The sequence below is a fragment of the Beta vulgaris genome, chromosome 7 (genome assembly GCF_026745355.1).
Source record: "Beta vulgaris subsp. vulgaris cultivar EL10 chromosome 7, EL10.2, whole genome shotgun sequence".
NCBI classification, from domain to species: Eukaryota; Viridiplantae; Streptophyta; class Magnoliopsida; order Caryophyllales; family Amaranthaceae; genus Beta; species Beta vulgaris.
The window spans coordinates 13,758,933-13,776,662 of record NC_079208.1 but is presented as its reverse complement, the minus strand read 5'-3'; the positions used below and the strand labels follow the sequence as shown (position 1 = coordinate 13,776,662).

The following is a 17,730-nucleotide window of genomic DNA, read 5'->3' as shown; positions in this document are numbered from 1 at the left end:
TGATAAAGAACATTAAGAAAACAGAAATCGATGGATATTAGTGAAGAACTAAACAACTTTGCGGGTACAAAATTTGATAACTCAAATAATATACGTTTTATTTTGGAAGACCAAAAAGAGTTGTATAGTAAGGAAGCATGGTCACAAACATCATTTATAAAATGTTGAAGAACCAAAGACAAGTAAAAAGTATAAGGTAGAAACGTTAGCAAAATAAACTATTGCTAATTTTGCAAAGTAGCATGAATAAATATTTAAGTAAAATTATAAAAGAATAAAGCTGACCATACATAATAAATTTTTTTTTTCAGGAAACAAAGAAGTAAAAGTTCGTAGATTGATAGTCAAACCAATTTAAATAGAGGTAACCACACAGGCTTATACTCCACTTAAACAGATAAGAACATTTTAATAAAGAGTAGCTAGCTGCTTTATTAAAATAGCACATACGAACACAAGCCATGACATATGTTATAAGAGCGTACGCCTCCTAAACATATATATGAAATTTTAAGTTCGCAAAAGAAGTTGATAACTTTAAAATAAATTTCACAACGACGAAATACTAATAATAAATAGGCTATAAAATAATGAATAATAAACAACAATTTTAAAATTTGTCAAGTCGACACAAATATGCATGGAACCACCCATTGCAACATAGTATCAACAAAACAATATTTGAAAGGCTTCTTGTCAAATCGACATTAAAGTTTACCGGAATCACCCAATATAAACATAATATCAACTCAAAAAGAAAAGTAACTCAAAATAGATAAAATGTCTCAACTTATGAAATTGACATACAAGTCAAAGGAATCACCCATTATGACTCAATATCAACTCAAATAATTTTAAAATTTAGACTTATCAAATTGACTTACAAGTCAAAAGAATCACCCATTATGACTTAATATCAACTCAAACAAGTTTTAGATCTCGGCTAAACACAATTTTCTTTTCAAAGAGAATAGCAAAGTATTGACAATAACAAAACTTGAATATCAAAATATAATTATAATATAAGTATGAAATTTATTAAGAGCAAATATATAAAATATTATTTGAAATATGAACTCAAGTTCGAAAGTTTTGAAAATGACAAAAAAAACAAAAAAAAAAAACAAATAAGAAGTACTCGCATAAAACCAGTACTTAGTTGAAAGAAATAGACGCTATATATCGTCTCCATAATAAAACACACTATTAAGCAACTATAAAAATAGAATAACAACAATGTACTATACATAACTATGTTAAAATAAAATGGAAGTTTATTTTAAAATGCACAACATAACATAATTTTAACGCACAACTCAACCCTGAACTAGAGGGATATAAATCACTTTGCTTTCACAGCGCACTCTGATAACAACAAAGGTTAAACGTAGGAGGTAGTCCTGCAAATAAGATTAACAAACTTGGTAGACTAATTCCACCAATAACCAAGTAACTATACATATTATATATGCTCCACAAGCATGGGAGCACACCACATTCCATAAGGCTTCCTCTTACTTACTCTACCTAACTTTCTCTCATTATAGCGGAACTACAAAACTTAATTCTAAACAGATTTTATCTCCTAAGCTAACTAATAATTCCAAAGAATCATTAGCAACTCCTTTTCAGAGTTTAGGAGCGTTTTGCTCTGATACCAACTGTAACACCCCAGAATTTCAAAGCGAAAAAGAAAGAAATTATAATAATAGTAGTATAGGACGATGGCGGAAACATCGTCTTCTGGGAATGTCACTACTACAAGAATCTGTTTAAATATCTAAGTGATAAAACCAACATAAATAAATAGTATAAATAAATTAAATTGATAGCCAAAAAGAAAACTAACTCTTAAATTAATAAAAGAGTAGGCCTAAAACATCTAACATTTTAATGCTCACATCTCAACCCGAGCCCAAAACCAAATAAGATTGTCATCAACATAACCTGCAAAGATATACAACAAATATCCACAATCAGTGGGGAGTAACTAACAGCTCTCCCAGCTCAATTAGGATCCATGTATAAGTTATCAAGCGTTAATAAATAAGTCATAATCAACATAAAAGATCAAACTGAACCAAACAACAGCAAAACAACAACTAATAGTTTAACATGGTTAAATAAAGTACATCATGATTAATAAACTTAATATAGACATACAAGATAAAAAACATAAGCCTCCAAAATAATATAAATAGCTTATGAGAAAGAGCAGAACGCCAGTGGATCGCAACCCACTTCCTAAGGTTTGTCAGATCGAAATCTCCAGACAGCCTATGGGCTTACGTTCCCTACTGCCTGTGTCTAAGAATGGCCAAACTCCCGATGCAGGATAGTACCCAACTCAGTACTTCCCAACCTCTCGGACGACAACAAATTAACCCAGGTAATACCCCTAAATCGCAACCTAGGTGGTTGGCATGTTCTTCACCGGGGACTACATCTATCCCACCGGATATCTTAATCTCAGTAAAATATTTTCACAATTAAATACAATAATTCATTCATCAAATATAAAATAATAAGGATGCCCTTCAGGCCTTACACCTAAAATCAGCAGAAACTAGGATCGCAATCCAAGAGTCTCAATTCAACAATATTTATTCTTCTCAAAGTTATAGTAATATAATACTAATAAAAATTATTTCACCCAACTAAAAAGAATAAATCTTTCTTACAACATAAATATACACCAAATACACAATATAATCAGATACTCCAATTACTACACTCTCGTTGTCTGAATTTGGGAACAAGGTTAATTACAACGTTAGCTATAATACCCCCGGTACATAACTCTTGGCGAAACGGTACTAAAGATAGTATTATTCTCCCTCGAGTACTGTAACGTCGACAACTTAGATATTGATTTATAAAACTACAATATTATTATACTCTCAATATCATACAAACAACCAAACCATCATAAAAAAATACTTAAAATACATAATATAAATATATATGTAAACTAAGCAATAATAAAAAAGTCAAGTAAATAAAATAATAAGAAATTAAGCATTACACCTGCATGGTTGCATATACACAAATATACCCATGAAACCCAAATCTCACACCTGAATACTCGTTAGTATATAATACTTAAAACATATAGCATAATTATGCAAGCAAACCAATATCATAATTCTTACAGCACCACCTACGGAAATGTAAATAAAACTCCAAGCTTGTCACACTACCATGCTTATACAGAAGAAGCAACACTCTTAGGTTGCGGCAGATAATAACAAGCCATAGACATGAATCTTCCTCAAGCGACTTATATCAGCAGGCAACAGATTATCATGCTCACAACTAACCAAAAATAAACATGATCACACATTACCTATCCATAATCCATCATCATAGACGCGTATAATCATGAACACAAAATTTACTAACTAACACATGAATTTCACAGAGCATAAATCATGAATCCTAGCCGCTTAAATATAACTTTCAACAAGAAAATATCACCCTAGTTTGAACCAGTTGATTTCACTTAATTAACACTCATAAGTGTTATGTGAGTGATCAATGAGAGAACCGGATATCCACTCCAAGGCACGGAAACTACGCTTTCCTATTTGTTTAATTTCGCCCCTCTAGGATCACCGGGTTACCACGAAATAACTAATGAGATACAATGGAGAGAAACAATCCACTTAGATGATCTTCTAAGTGAATCAACAAGAACTTGTGTTTTTGTGTTTGTGAAGAACACTCAAGAGAAGATTGCAAGGTTTCTCTTAAGCAAAGCAAGAAGACATTTGAGAGAGTATAGAAAATTCTGATTTTCTTCTAACCCCTCACTCATAGGAATCCCAAGGTTATATATAAGCATCATCAACCTTTCATTGACTAGAGAGGTTAATCACATAACCCCCATCTTAATCACATTGACTAGAGAGGTTAATCACATAACCCCCATCTTAATCACTCATCAAAGGTCTTTAATCTACTGATTAAAGGACCTTAAAAGTCATTAAAATGATAAACAAAGCATCACAACGGATATAAAATCGTCGAGGCAATTTTTCGCATCCCAAGGGAGAAGACGCGTCGCGACTCGCGAAGAAGCTCGCGAGTCGCGAGGCGCTGGTCGCGACCCGCGACGGTTGTCGCGACTCGCGGCCAGTCTTCTGTCTCCCTTGGTATAACAATGCGCGTTGTTACTTGATGCACTCTAACCTTTTGCATACTAGACCTCCTCCTCTTCTAGTACATACCCATATGAGTTTCAAACCCATTACCCTATAAATGTTCCAACAATCCTCCTCCCATTTATAGGGTAATGTTGAAAAGTTTTCCAACTTGCTATAAATCGCAAACACACATGTTCATGCATCATGGAAATATCTAACGATTGAATTTCCATTTAGTAAAAGTAATCTTTACAATAATTTAGATCATAATGATAGACAAAGCTTTGAATCATATAACCATTACAAATTATTGAAGTTACTAATACACACAAACATAAACTAGGTTCTTAAAACCTCCGACACCTATGAAGCCTTGGTGTCCATATCCATTCATAAGCATTCCAAGTCAAGCCTTAGACTTGATGAAGCGGCCAAACTTCTAGCTTACATAGGTAAATCTTTCCGGACATGCTCCTGCAATTGAGCACCTTATCAAAGATTTATTAAGAATAAAATTCAACCTCTTTATCATTGTAGCAACAAGCACTAACCTCGGGATGTAATAAACAAGTGCTCCCAACCTCTTAGAGAAGTACTATCCTCCTTGAATTTGAGATCTAACGTTGTATTAGACATCAAATAGAGTTTTCCTTCACCGAGGTTGATCAATAGGCTTAAGACCCATCCCTTTGTTCATTTTGTTCACTAGTTCCCTTGACAACGGTTTTGTAAACGTATCCGCCAAGTTCAAACTAGACCGAACAAAATTAATAGTTATACAACTATTCCTTATCATTTCCCGCACATAGCTATGTCTAACTCTAATGTGCCTTGACTTGCCATTGTAGACTTCACTATATGCTTTAGCTATGGTTGATGCACTATCACAATGGATAGCAAGAGGTGACATTGGTTTCACCCATAAGTCCACCTCACTCAACACATTCCTTAGCCATTCCGCTTCTTGGCAACAAGAAGCCAAAGCAATGAATTCCGATGCCATAGTGGAATCTGTTATGCATGTTTGCTTCTTGGATGCCCATGAAATGGCACCTCCTCCAAGAAGAAACACCCAACCACTAGTGGATGAATAATCTTCCTTATTCGAAATCCAACTAGCATCCGAGTAACCTTCTAAGATAGAAGGTTCTCTATTGTATGTTATGACATAATCCAAGGTCTTATTCAAGTACCTTAACACTCTTCTCAATGCTTGCCAATGCAACATACTAGGATTACTAGTATACCTACTAAGCTTGCCAATAGCAAAAGCTATATCCGGCCGAGTACTAGTCATAACATACATCAAGCTTCCAATTAAGCTTGCATACTCCAATTGTGAAATTGGAGTACCACTACTCGGAACCAAGTGAATACTAGGATCCATAGGAGTAGCAAAATGAGTCGAATTTGACTCATTATACCTCTTGACCACTTTCTCAATATAATGAGATTGTGATAAATAAAACGACCATTTCCCTCTTGTTATTCTAATACCTAGAATAACATCCGCTTCACCCAAATCTTTCATGGAGAAGCTCGAGGAAAGGAAGACTTTGGTCTTTTCCACTTGTTCCAAATCAGTCCCAAAAATAAGCATATCATCAACATATAAGCAAATTATAACTCCTTTACCGTTATTATCAAATTTGCTATATACACACTTATCGGACTGATTTATTTTGAACCCACTAGACAACACAACTTCATCAAATTTTTGATGCCATTGCTTAGGTGCTTGTTTAAGACCATACAAAGATCTAACTAATTTGCAAACTTTAGTTTCTTGACCTTTAACCACAAACCCTTCAGGTTGATTCATGTACACTTCCTCCTCCAATTCACCATTAAGAAAAGCAGTTTTTACATCCATTTGGTGAATTACTAGACCATGAATCGCAGCTAATGCTATCAATAGTCTAATAGTAGCTATTCTAGCTACTGGAGCATAAGTATCAAAGTAATCGATACCATATCTTTGCCTAAAAATCCATTTACAACCTAGGGGTTTGCAACCGGGAGGTAAATTAGCTAAAATCCAAGTGTGATTACCCATTATAGAATCCATTTCATCATTCACTGCCTCTTTCCAGAAAGCAGAATCATGAGACTTCATAGCCTCATCAAAGGACCTAGGATCCTCCTCCATATTGTAACAATATGAAATTTGAGTCGAAATTGACTCCCTTGACCCTTCAACTAAATATAGTTGAAAATCCGGTCCAAAAGATTTCTCTTTTCTAATTCGTTTACTTTTCCTAATTTCCGGTGTTGTAGTATATGATCATTTGAAATGTCAATCAACATTGGAACTAGTACTAGGTATCATGTCCTTTGGTCTTGGAATCGATGAGAATCTAGTCTCATCAAATATTGCATCCCTTGACTCTATCACGGAGTGAATAGAGACAAAGTCATTGGGCTCAATGACATAAAACCTATAGGCTTTGCTATGTACCGCATAGCCTATAAAAATGCAATCAATTCCTTTTTCACCTAAAGTTTTCCTTTTAGGTTCCGTCAATTTGACAATTGCCCTACAACCCATACCTTAAGGTAATTGAGATTAGGCTTTTTATTACACCAAAGTTCATAAGGGGTAGTCTTATTCCTTTTATTAGGAACTCGATTTAAAATATAACATGCAGTTAAAATTGCATCACCCCAAAAACCGTCATTAAGACCCGAATTAGAAAGCATAGTGTTAACCATTTCTTTTAGGACCCTATTTTTCCTTTCCGCTATTCCATTACTTTGAGGTGAGTATGGGGCGGTTGTTTCATGAATTACACCAATGGAACTAAAATAACTTGGATTATAATATTCACCACCCCTATCCGTTCGAAGTCTTTTAATCTTTTGATTAAGTTGGAGTTCCACTTCGATTTTAAAGGTCTTAAACTTTTCTAGTGCTTCATCTTTAGTAAATAATAAATATATGTAACAAAACCTTGAAAAATCATCAATAAAAGTTACAATATATTTTTTATTTCCTAAAGAAGGTGAACTATGAAAGTCACACAAGTCACTATGCACCAATTCAAGCAATACCGTTTGTCTAGTCACACTAGGATAAGGATTTTTTGTAATTTTATTTAGCACGCAAGTGTGACACTTCTCTAACTTTAAATCGAAAGGAGGTATAACCCATTTTAGACATGTCATATAATCTACGATAATTCACATGACATAAACGATTGTGCCATAGAGAAGAAACATCAAGCATGTAAATAGAACTAGTACAAATTTTATTATCAATACTAAATTTAAACATTCCATTACAAAAGAAACCTTGTCCAACAAAAATACCACCCTTGGAAAGTACAAATTTATCCGACTCAAAAACAACTTTAAAACCATACTTATTCAAGAGACCTCCTGACACAAGATTCTTCCTAACTTCCGGTACATACACAACATCCCGGAGAGTTAAAGTCTTTCCCGAGGTTAACAACAATTCTACTTGGCCTATGCCTCTAGCCTTTACCGTAGAATCATTCCCCATATACAAGATTGGACCATCATCCAAATCTTTCAAAGACTTGAAGAAACCTTGTTATTGCACACATGTCTAGAGGCTCCCGAATCTATCCACCAAGAATCATCAACCTGCACACACATAATTTCAGAAATCATAGCAACAAAATGCATTTCTTCAATTACATTAACATGTGCATTGTTACCTTGGTTTTGAACAACACTAGGTTGTGTGTTCTTTGTCTTCTTCTTGTTGTTAGAAGGACAATCCCTCTTAAGATGAGGACCATTGCATATCCAACAAGAGAGGGTCTTCCTCTTCTTGTTTGCAACATTGGTTTTGTTATTGTTGTTGTTTGTTGTTGGATTTCTTGGTCTTACTAGACCCACCAACCTCTACCAAATTAACGGTAGATTTAGGAATACTAGGAGTAGTATCCTTAACCCCATCTTGAGCCCGGATCCCCTCTTCAATACGAAGATGAGTTCCTAATTGCTCCATGGACATGTCTTCCTTTTTATGTTTTAAAAGATGTTTTGTATCTTTCCAAGAATTTGGTAATTTGTCAATGATTGAGGCAACCGCAATTGCCTCATCCATCACCATACCATGTGATCTTATTTGGTTCAAAATATGATGAACCTCATGGAATTGCTCCATAATAGGCCGATCATTAGTCATTTTAAAAGAATTAAAATTACTAACAAGGAATTTTTACTTGAAGCATCTTCTAAAATGTACTTGGCTCAAGAGCATTCCAAAGTTCCTTTGCACTCTCCACATTTTGGTAGAGATCAAACAACGGGTCGGTGAGAGAGTTGAGAATATGACCACGACAAATGTGGTCATCATTCTCCCACTTTATCCTCTTCCTAGTAGTTCTCAAGAGGCTCTTCCTCTCCATCTTCCGGGAGTGGTGGCATAGGAGTTGATAAAACATACACCACATTCAAGGCGGTCAACAAGAAGTGCATCTTCTTTTGCCACCTACGATAGCCCACCCCCTCAAACTTATCCAACTTTTGGAAGTTCATAGTCATGTCCTTGAGTGTTTGAGCCATATCCGAAAAGAAATGAGAAAATTAAACTAATAGATTGTTATGTGAGTGATCAATGAGAGAACCGGATATCCACTCCAAGGCACGGAAACTACGCTTTCCTATTAGTTTAATTTCGCCCCTCTAGGATCACCGGGTTACCACGAAATAACTAATGAGATACAATGGAGAGAAACAATCCACTTAGATGATCTTCTAAGTGAATCAACAAGAACTTGTGTTTTTGTGTTTGTGAAGAACACTCAAGAGAAGATTGCAAGGTTTCTCTTAAGCAAAGCAAGAAGACTTTTGAGAGAGTATAGAAAATTCTGATTTTCTTCTAACCCCTCACTCATAGGAAGCCCAAGGTTATATATAAGCATCATCAACCTTTCATTGACTAGAGAGGTTAATCACATAACCCCCATCTTAATCACATTGACTAGTGAGGTTAATCACATAACCCTCATCTTAATCACTCATCAAGGTCTTTAATCTACTGATTAAAGGACCTTAAAAGTCATTAAAATGATCAACAAAGCATCACAACGGATATAAAACCGTCGAGGCAATTTTTCGCATTCCAAGGCAGAAGACGCGTCGCGACTCGCGAAGAAGCTCGCGAGTCGCGAGGCGCTGGTCGCGACCGCGACGCCTGTCGCGACTCGCGACGGGCCACTGGTCGCGACTCGCGACGGCTTGTCGCGACTGACGCGGCCAGTCTTCTGTCTCCCTTGGTATAACAATGCGCGTTGTTACTTGATGCACTCAAACCTTTTGCATACTAGACCACCTCCTCTTCTAGTACATACCCATATGAGTTTCAAACCCATTACCCTATAAATGTTCCAACAATAAGCATTCATGTACTTGACAAGTATAACACCAATAATAAGAAAGTTTTACCCACCCACAAATTATAACACAAAATTACCCCAACTTAGATATTAAGGCTAAATAATTCCTAAATGGACTCTAGTCGTACTAGGTTCGCCATTAGTTACCTTTGAAGACCTCCAATTGCTTGCATTTTCATCACGTACTGCTCTGCTCCGATCGCGATTCCTGTCAATCTGTAGCTCTGATTTAAAATCTCTTCAGTCATAATGAAGGCCCATATGTCCTAAACGTGCTGTCCAAATTTCAGGGCGATCCAACGGTTCGATCTTCTGCAATGATCAAATTTGTGAAGGTACGACAGGAAAACAAAACCGGGTGACCCGTCTGATTGAAACAGAAACTGCGACCAATTCTTCCAGTATCTTCAAAACATAATGACACCACGAGCAAGATCTCTCCGAGTAGATGAATTTCGACTACTCACACGTCCAATTCCAATAAGAGACGAAGGAGATATGGGGTAAACAAGATGAGTGTGCAGAAATGGCTGAAAATGCGAGAAGGGAGAAGGACTCTTTGTTTTTCTTTGTAAGGCTGGCGTGAAGAGAGTGTGCAGCAAAAATAATGTGATGGTTCATATCATAAAGCAAAGGTTTAATTGCATTAAGATGGGTTAATGGGGGATGGCTCTTCACCTTTTGGTGGTTACAAAGAGGGATAGATAGAAGATGCTAATACTATGCTTAATACTTCTCCTCTAAATTTTGGATAACATAAGAAGGATATGGGTTTGCAAAGAATTCTTTATGTTGGTCGACCCATATTATATACAACACTTGAAAACTAAAATCACACGCTACTTAAATTTATAGAATTACTATCTATATGATAAAATAAATAGGCACATCATATACACTTTAAATTAATAACCACAACAACATAACACAATATAAATAATTATACACTTTAAAAATAGTTTTTAATAATAAATTATTTTATTTTAATAGAAAATATCATTTTAATGTAAACAACACCAAAAAAAATAATGAGTGAAAATTACGTGGTGTTACATATCATCTCATAGAGCTCTTGAAAGGGGATGAATATTCTGCTCTAGCTTATGAAAGCGACGAATATCAGATCATAGAGATTGTCAATGATACTAGTGTTAGTGACGACGAGGTTACAGTGTATTACTAAGCCCGACTTAGAACTATTAGTGAAGATGTACAGCAGTTGCATATTTAGGAGATTTTTTGGGCACATACTTTTTGGAACAGATTGGCAGATATGGTGCATTGACTACATAGCTTAAGTTACTTAGATTTTGGCTCCTTAGATATACGGGAATGATTATGTTAAAACTTTCAAGGTTTTTATGTTTCACCATCTATGCATATTATTTTGGATTGTGTATAGTTGTCACGTTTATATAAATGCATATTTCTTTCTTTGATAAATCTATAATTTCTTTCTTTCATTTATGTTAATTTTCTGAATTATTATGCAAAAAAAGTAAATAAATAAATAATATTAAAAATTACGTAGCATTATTAAATATCATTATAATAATTTGGTGCATCTAAAAAGCTACTTTATAAAATTTTACAGTTGCATCTAAATATAATTAGGAGCAACATGTATAAATACCCCTAAATGTGTTTTGAACCTATGAAACGTAATTGCATCTAAATATATTTAGATGCAAAAGAAGTGGTTGCCTTAAATTAGAATATGTGGCAAAATTAATAGTTGCATCTAAACATAAGTGGTTTTAGAATCATTATTTGTGTGCCCCAAAAACTAAGCAATATATGCAATTTAAAATTAGAGACAAACTTATGGGTGCCTCTAAATATAAATGGTCTTATCACCAACGTAACATGTGTGCCCCAAAAATATGGCATTAAAGGCAACCTATAATTAGCGACTGCCTGGGGGTCGCCTCTAAATGTAAGTGGCTTTAGCAACAATTCAAGATTTGTGCCTCAAAAGGGTGGGATTAGGGGCAACCAACAATTAGTAAACCATAACTTGTTTGTCTCTAAATAAAGGTGGCATTAGGGGAAACCAACAATTAGCAACACCATAACTTGTTTGTCTCTAAAAGGTGGCATTAGGGGCAACCTATAATTAGCGACGGACTAATTAGAGGCAGCGAGAATATTGCTTCTAAACACCATTAGAGGTTACAAATATATATATATTTACAAGCAATTTTGGATTGCCACTATATGTAGTTTTTTTTGTAGTGTAATCAAATTACTCTTATGAATGAAAGATGTTACTCGTTTGAATAATTGTTGTTACTTATATGAACAGTTGGGGTTACTCATATGTTTAAAATGAGGTTACTCATATAAATAAATGATGTTACTAGTATGAATAAATGGGGTTACTCATAAGATTAAATGTGATTACTAATAGAGATGAAATGACATTAATTGTATGACTAAATGAGAAAACAAGAAATTAATCAATTTACTCTTGTAAATGAAAGGGGTACTCGTTTGAATGAATTCAGTTACTTTTTTGAGCAATTCGTGTTACTCGTATGATTAAATGAGGTTACTCATATAATTAATTGTGGTTACTTATAAGATAGGATGAGATTACTTTTATGAATAAAATGAGTTACTTTCAATTAGATCTTGTTATGAGTTTTACTAGCATTGTGATTGTATTTGTAGGCCATTTATAAAGCAAAATGTTTTAAGTTTTAGCTAGTGAGTCTAAATCAGCTTTTTTAACCAACAAGAGTTGGCTCAAGTGGTAAGCAGCTTGATGTCGCTTAAGGGAGGTCTCGAGTTCGAGTCTCACCGTATGCAGAAACTCTTGTTGGGAGACTCACCCTTAGTGCTGTCAAAATAGGTTCTCAAACAGGTTCTGGGTATACCCACGACGAACCAGGTCAGACCCGGACAGGTCAGGATTCTGATTGTCAGTGCCCCAGGTTATGATTGGTCAGGTTTTGTTCAACTGGGTCGAACACATTTGAATCATTGGATTCCCGGGTGCCGGACAGGTCTGAGCGTTCGATTTACAAATCGATCCATTCCCGGCTATGATCACCTATTGAAATTTTTTTTGCCGGGTTTGCTCAAGTCGTATTTAGGTTTCATGTATGGTTGCGTTAAGTCAAATGTACTCGGGTTGAATTATTAATGACCTTAGTTCGTCATTGTGAAACATCGGGTCCATTCGGTGTTTACAGTCAATTCAACTTCAGGTAACTCCTGCTCGGTCCATCTTGATTTTGTTATGGATTTTGAAAACATGCATATTAATAAAAGTATTAAGATCGACATATATATACATAGCTATGATGGTAATGAGAATAATTATACTAATAAACATAAAGCGACAATGATAATATGTAAAAATACAAATAATAATAATAATAGTAACAAGGCTAACAATAGCAATAGTAATACAAATAAGAACAGGAATACTAACAATAACAATAACAATAACAATATAAATACTAATATGTTGAATCATTTTAATATAAGATTGATATCAAAATAATTGTAAAACAAATCTAATATTTTATTGATTATAAACTAGTATAACAACTCTTAATATGTTATAATACTATAACAAATGACGATCATACATCCACATGTTTACAACGACGGTTCATATGAGGCCTAAGTGATTATGAACAAACTATTTAATCAATATGTTTAATCATTTTAGTAGTACTATACATTGGTATTAAAATAATTGTAAAACCATTCTAATATTGTATTGATTATAAATTAGTACAACGACTATTGATATATTATAATGTTATAACAAATGACAATCATATGTTTACAACAACGGTTCATATGACGCTTAAGTGATCATAACAGGAGTTCATATGTTATACGATAATAATAATAATAAACATAACAACAATTTATATAAATGATAGTAAACATAAATACATAATAGCCATAAAGTCAATAGTTAACTAGATAGTAACTTGTTAACAATCATATGTTAACTTAGCATTTAATCAGTTACTCACATAGACTTATACCAACTAGGGATGGCAAGTGGGTATAATTTGGCGGGTTTCACACCGCATCCGCCCCAATTGGGGCGGGTATGGATATGACTTTGGTGGGTAGTGGGTGGGTATGGATACGAAAAGTCAAATCCGCCATGGGTGGTGGGTAGGTGGTGGATATGAGGTCACATTCTCCCCAAATCCACCCGCCCCGCCCCAAATCCACCCACCCCGCCCCATAGCCGCCCGCCCCGTATAATATTTACTAATTTACCCTTTATAAAATAAAGAATTATGTTCATAAATCTAAAAAATTGTAAAAAATAATTAAGAAATATGAATACTAAGAATGTGTACTTTTTTTTCTTTGAAATGGGTGTTTCTAATAATTAATTTATATAATAGGTTATATATAGAAAATAAATCAGGTGGGCGGGTGGAAAATCCACCTAGGTGATGGGCGGGTATAGGTCGGTAATGGATATCCACTTGGGTGGTGGAGTGGATGTGGGTATAACCTTATACCCGCGTGGGCGGAGGTGGATATGGAAACTTGTACCCGCCATGGTTGGCGGGTAGGTGGTGGGTATGGAAAATTTAGGTGGAGGTGGGTGTGGATTTAGGGGTATCCGCATCCGCCTCGCCCATTTGCCATCCTTAATACCAACTTAGTAATTCACTAGCTTGTTCCTAGATAGTTGAAGAAGTTGTCACTATATCAGATTAATGAGTGTATCAATATATATTATAAGCTAATTCAAGAGAATAGTACACTATTTTATCTAATTCAAGATAATAATACACTATTTTAGATAGCAGTCTTCATGTTAAATGCATTTCGAAACTTAAACAAGATAATAGTACACTATTTTAGATAGTATTCTTCAGGTTAAATTTAGAAACTCAATTCACAATTATAATTAAATAATAATAATAATAATAATAATAATAATAATAATAATAATAATAATAATAATAATAATAATAATAATAATAATAATAATAATATGCTAATTGATAAATGATAGTTATGGCTTAAATACTAATCATAATAATTTCAATAAAAGTAACCAAAATTTCAAATTAAAGTTAGTAAGTTACTAAACCAAGACAATAATTAGTAAGATTATAACTCATAATTAAATAATAGTACTTAAACACTAATCACAATAATTTCAATTAAAATACTTATACACTAATCATAATAATTTCAATAAAAATAACCAAAATTTCAAATTAATAAAATAATTGACTAATTATTAAAGTTTGAAGTTACTAAACCAAAATAAGAATTAGTAAGAATATAAAAAATATAAGATTGTCAATTATGTGATAAGTCATCAATCCATGTGTTAGATCATTCTCTTTTCGTATTGGTCAAAGATTAATGTCATGGATCATGAATTAAAACCCTTGATTTGAGAAGGAACAAAATCTAACCATCAATCTCTCCAAGACTCAAACTCATCTCCCATTTCTGATTTTCCTTCTCTCTTCCATCTCTCCTTTCTAAAACCCTAATCCCCATCCCTCTCTCATCCAACCACCCTTTATTCCTTCTGTCATTCTCTCTCCTCAGCCTACCACCTTCACAACCACCCCACGGCACTACCCCCTCCCACTCCATCCCTTGTCGATCTTCGTTCGTCGCTTATCGTCGTCGGTCTTCACTCGTCTTCGCTCGTCGTCGGTCTTCACTCGGCTTCGCTCGTCGTCGGTCTTCACTCGTCGTCATCGTCGGTCTTCGCTGGTCGGTCTTTACTCGTCGCTGGTCGGTCTTCGCTTTGTCGCCTTCGGTCTTCTCTCGTCGCTCGCCGTCGTCGGTCTTCGTCGTCGGTCTTCACTTGTCGTCGTCGCTTCGTCCGGCCAGATCTAGTTTGTTCAAGTTTTTTTTGATTTTTTAGTTTGATTTGTTAGTTTTTGCGTTGATTAATTTTGTTTTTGTGTAATATCGTTCAATTTTGTCCCCATATTTATTGATTTTTATGTAATTTCATATAATTTCACATTTATTCTTTTTGTGTGATTTTTATTTAGTTTCACTAAACTTTGATTTTTTTAATATAATTTATTATAATTGCAGTTTTTTTATGAGCTCATATGTTGTTGTTTAGTATAGTGTTACGAGCATGTGAGATATTATTTGGTAGAATATTAAAATTGGATAATTTGGTAGAAAAATGAGGAAAATTTAGTAGAATATTGAAATGGGATAATAAATTTGGAGTATAGGATTTAATAAGATATTTTTTAATATTATTTGAGAATGGGAACATTAGATAATTATAGATAATATAAACAAGTAAATGGTATTTCAAGTTTAACTCTTAAATTAAATATAGTTTATTTTTTTTATATAATTAATTATTAAGTATAATAAAATTTATAAATTTATATATTAAATGATTTTATAGATATAAAAAAATAATTGAATTTTAGTAGTATCTGATTAAGTACTGTCGGGTTTGAGTTTTAATGCAGGTCTGTCTGGTCAGGTCAACATATAATCTTGCCAGGTGCCGGTCAGGTCTGGGTAATCCCAGGTCAGGTTTCGATCAGGTCTGGGGATTGACCCTCACAGGTCGAACCACGTTCAAGTCAGGTCAGAATCAGGTTGACCCAGCGGTCAGATCTGTTTCTGACACTACTACTCACCCACCAAAGCTAGGTGTGCGACCCGAGTCGAATTCGGATGTAGTCGGAGCAAAGCTCCGGTGAATCGGGTGGGCAATCAAAAATAAAAATCGGATTTTTGAAAAAGAAAAAGAGAACAAACGAAAAGCCAAATTATAAACCCGATTGCTTCATATCTCACGATTCTATTTCTATCTCCCTTGACTTGGTCATCATGTACTCTAGACAAAACATTCCGATTTTTGAGTTGTCAATGGTTGCTTGAGTTATGAAATTCAGATTGAAGACCTTGAATATTTTCATATCAATTACCACATATCAAGGGTTGAAAATTGAAGAAACCCTAAGTCTCCCAATTGACCCTCTCCTTCTCGCTAATTCTCTCTCCTCTACTATTTGTTGTGCGTCCAGTTACAAACATATAAAAACTTCAGCCATTCAAAATTAAACCTTGTAAATAGCGACATACAAGTGAAATAATTCAAAAGCATTTGTTGTTCAACTGAAAAAGAAGAGAGCAAGAGAGAAGAAAGAGAGAGAAAAAAATAATGGTTGATTGTTGGCAGATGAGAGAGAAATATAGAGGGAAGAGAGAGAAGAAAATAATGACTAATTGTTGACAAAGGAGAGAGAAAAAGGGAGGAAAAAGAAAATGAAAGAAATGTGTGAAACTGAACCACGTGAAGACTGAAGAATGATGCAGGGGCTTTATATATGGGTTGGTCACATGAAGATTATATATGTGGCCAGCTACATACAAGAATTTATGAACAATCTTGACATGTCCTTGATGTTATGGTTTTATATAGAGTTTTTTCCCTACTTATAAGCTAAAAAGGATGCCAATGGTGCTCTTAGGAGCCATTTTATGCTAACATTTTTCATCTAGTTGTGGTTTTCTGGTTTGTGTCGAATTGCAGGTTTTAGGAAATTATTTCCCTATTTTCTACTATTATATGACTACTACAATGGATCGGAGAGGTTTGATGTTGAGTTCTAAATCCCCTGTATGCGTGTTTTTATTTCGCCTATGCCGGGTGAGCGCGTATTTGACTACTTCATTGTAAAGGTTTTGAAGTCGCCAACATATAAGTCTTTAAAGGAAGACTCATAAACTTAATTGGATATTGGGAAAATATAAGAACAAATTAGGGAATTATCCAATGTAGGTTTCCCCATCTAGACTCCATAGATGGTCAAAATAAACCAAAGATTGAGTTCGGGGGTACAACACAGTCAAGAAACATATTTCCCATTACTAGCCTCCACTAAGTATCAATTCATGTCAAGTTTTATGCAATAAAATAACCACATTATGTTTTAAGCACCCTAAAGAGAATCAGTTTAGGTTGGTTCGGGACTTCATTAACTACTAGTTAGTGGACTTTAGGTTATTTTTTATTATGTGATACGACTTTAGCCTGTCAGTCATATAGTCGGAATGGAAATATTTTAGATATATATAGTTGGTCTCATCTTAGTAATATCGTCTTGAAAAACAAAATCAATTATATCCACGTAAAAACGTCATTGCAGCTATAATACAATCTTGAAGGAGCATGAACTGAGTGTTTTTCTTAGTAATGGTTGAAGTTGTGC

At 34.5% G+C, this 17,730-nt stretch overlaps 1 long non-coding RNA gene across 1 annotated transcript; it reads right to left on the bottom strand.

Moving 5' to 3' along the window:
• Window positions 1-1,693: 1,693 nt before the first annotated feature.
• LOC130592227 (uncharacterized) lies at window positions 1,694-10,225 on the bottom strand. Its single transcript, XR_008970489.1, has 2 exons — window positions 9,665-10,225; window positions 1,694-1,947 (listed from the first exon to the last, which is right to left on the bottom strand). It is a non-coding gene; the product is annotated as an uncharacterized LOC130592227 (long non-coding RNA).
• Window positions 10,226-17,730: the final 7,505 nt, after the last annotated feature.